This window comes from Nannospalax galili, unplaced genomic scaffold (genome assembly GCF_000622305.1).
Source record: "Nannospalax galili isolate Female #2095 unplaced genomic scaffold, S.galili_v1.0 scaffold398, whole genome shotgun sequence".
Classification (NCBI taxonomy): Eukaryota; Metazoa; Chordata; class Mammalia; order Rodentia; family Spalacidae; genus Nannospalax; species Nannospalax galili.
Window position 1 is genome coordinate 340592 of NW_008341813.1, and position 3093 is coordinate 343684.

The 3093-nt window shown below is 37.8% G+C and overlaps 1 pseudogene; it reads left to right on the forward strand.

Moving 5' to 3' along the window:
* LOC103737582 overlaps positions 1 to 2691 on the forward strand; it is an 11579-nt pseudogene extending 8888 nt beyond the window's left edge.
* Positions 2692 to 3093: the final 402 nt, after the last annotated feature.

Genomic DNA, 3093 nt, shown 5'->3' on the forward strand with positions numbered 1-3093 from the left:
GATTTATTTCTCCAGATAGATATACGGATAGATAGATAGATAGATAGATAGATAGATAGATAGATAGATACAGATTTATTTCTCCAGATAGATATACAGATAGATAGATAGATATATACATATATATACAGCTATATTCCTCCCTCCCTCCATATATGTATATGAGGGAGAGGATATATGAGGGAGAGGAAGAGAGGTCTAGAGAGTCAAACTTTTTACTAACACTCTGTTACAATTTATATAAAACCACCGAATATAGTAACATAAATCTCACAGATTTTTTTTCCCTCTGAGGAAATTTTATATATTCTGCACCTTATTCTTCCTCAGACCTTTTTTGTTTGTTTCTCCTTAAACAGCTTCCACTAACAATTGTTACAAAGATCTAAACTAGGTCAGATCACTAATTTAAAACTGTTTTTAAATCTTGACTTTTATGCTGGTTAGCATTGTAAATAATGTGTAGTTATTTAATTTATCAAAGCATTTCTTCTCCATGAAAGCAGATACAATAGAATTTGTGTCATAGAATTATAACATGAGGGAGCATGCAATAGCAGCGAGCTCAATAGTTGAAAGACTATTGATAGCTATTATTATCATTGGAGCATTTACTATCAATTTTGTCTCCTCACAATGTCCAATTTTAAAAATGGCCATGATATTAGCTTATATTTCGCAGCTCAGCTTCTCACACATCAGTACACACAGCAGTGCTACTATAATGATTTATGTAGAGCTGAAGGAAAGGAAAAGAATCAAAGGTCTTAAGAGAAATGTATTTTTAATATCAACACCCAAGAGCATTTGGGGAACACAAATTAGGCTGAACAGGCCTTACAAAAAGAAAACTAATAATGGAGGACATGAAGTTGTGGGAGTGGTAAGGGGATGGAGATGAGGGAGGGGTCTGACTATGATCAAAAAACATTGCATGAAATGCTCAAAGAATTGATAAAGTATTTTTAATATTTTAAATAAATGTTCATTTGTCAGAGTGCCAAATATTAAAAATTTTGATATCAAGTGTTTAAAATGTATACATTGAATTTCTTAGGTATAAGAGGACGTCTCTGCCAAATGGTACCATGCCCAGGAATAAAGTGGCAGAAATAAGAATATTTGGCAAAAGGTAGACTCAGTCTCTTTCATAGTGTTCTTATGCACTCAAGTATCTTACACTTAACCTACCTTGAAATAATATGTTCCCTTTTTCATATTTCTCTCTTGCAATCACTTAGTTAACAACAAATGTGTGCCTTTTGAAAAATTCTAACAATGTAGATTAAATGGCACCCTCTAAATGTTGGTAAAGCTGGCATCATAACTTTGAACCAACTTTCAGTCTGCTTAAGTTCCTAAGAAAATGTTTGTGCGTTTTTTGCTGTTGTTCAAGAATAAATGTAGAAAAAGTCAAGCAATGTATGCAGGATTTCTTTCCTAACGTTTTGCTTGTTAGCCTTAGCCTGTAACCGTTGCTGTATCCCTCCAGCCCAGGATTTCCTTTCTAAATCCTTAAAATAAAAGCAAGAACACCACCATCAAGAGAGAGGTTAGTTCCCCAGATCACAGCATTCAGGAAGAAAATTTAAGGTATATTTAAATATATAAGGTATATTTAAATATATATATTCTTATTGCTTGAAGGCTTTAATTTTTGTAGATCTCAATTAAGTCTGCATGAATTTCCCCATGGAAACCAGCAACAATACCTAAACCATGCCCACCATCAGCTAGGAGAAGCATGTCCTCCCGCAACGTCACTGAGCCACTGAGCGGCACCTTTTCTCTTTCCTGTTGCTGGGCATTCCAGGACTGGAGGCTACACAGCTCTCGCTGGGCTTTCCCTTCAGTGCCGTGTATCTGATTGCTCTTGGAAGAAACTTTACCATTCTATACCAGATCTGGACTGACCGGAGCCTCCATCAACCCATGTTCTACTTTCTGGCTATGCTGTCAGTGATTGACCTGAGTCTCTATACTGCTACCATCCCCAAGATGCTGGGCATCTTCTGGTTCCACCTTCAGGAGCTGGCTTTGGGTGCTGTGTTGCTCAAGTTTTTATTATCCATTTTTTTTCACAGTCACGGAGAGCATTGTACTCCTTGCCATGGGCTTTGATCGCTATGTGGCTATTTGAAACCCTCTCAGATACATGATCTTCACAAACAGAGTCATCAGTACAATTGCTGTGGTCGTGGTTCTAAGAAGCCTATGTATGTTCATCCCCATCGTTTTCCCCTCCTAAGGCTGCCTTACTGCCGTCACAGAATCACCCCACATATACCTATTGTGAGCACATGGGTGTGGCACATCTGGCCTGTGCCAGCATCAAAGCCAATGTCTACTATGGTCTGGAGAATATTTCTATCTTATTTCTGGATGTGTTTCTAATCATTGTCTCCTACGCTAGGATCTTATGGGCTGTCTTCTGCCTGCCCTGGCAAAATGCGAGTCTGAAGGCTCTTAACACCTGCAGCTCCCATATCTGTGCCATCTTAGCCTTATTTGGCCCAGCTCTTTTCTCCTTCCTCACGCATTGCTTTGGTCATAACATCCCTCAGTATATCCATATTCTCCTGGCTAATGTCTATGTAGTTATCCCCACCTGCCCTCAACCCAGTCATTTATGGGATTAGGACTAAGCAGATCCAGCAGCAGGTGAAGAGTCTATTTAATAAAAAAGATTGAATGAAAGGTAATTTGCTCAACCTATGAAAGTGTAAGATCTAAGACAACTTAAATCCATGATAAAAATAAAGAGATTCATTCTGTCAAAATAGGTCGTGTTTTTTGTTTGTTTGTTTGTTTGTTTGTTTGTTTGTTTGTTGTTGTTTTGACACAGGATCTCTCTATGTAATGAAGGCTGGTAATCTGCAATCTTTCTGCTTCATCCTCCCTAGTACCTAGTCCACCATCAATTTACTAGATGATAGATGATGGTAGATGATAAATAAGTATGCAAACAGACATAACTGCAGGAACCAGGACAAGGGTAAGGAAACAGTGAGGTAAAGGAAAAGAAATAACCTGAAGGAGAAGAATAGTAGGTAACAGACCTTAAGAAGGGAGATATGGATAAAAATTGGGTTA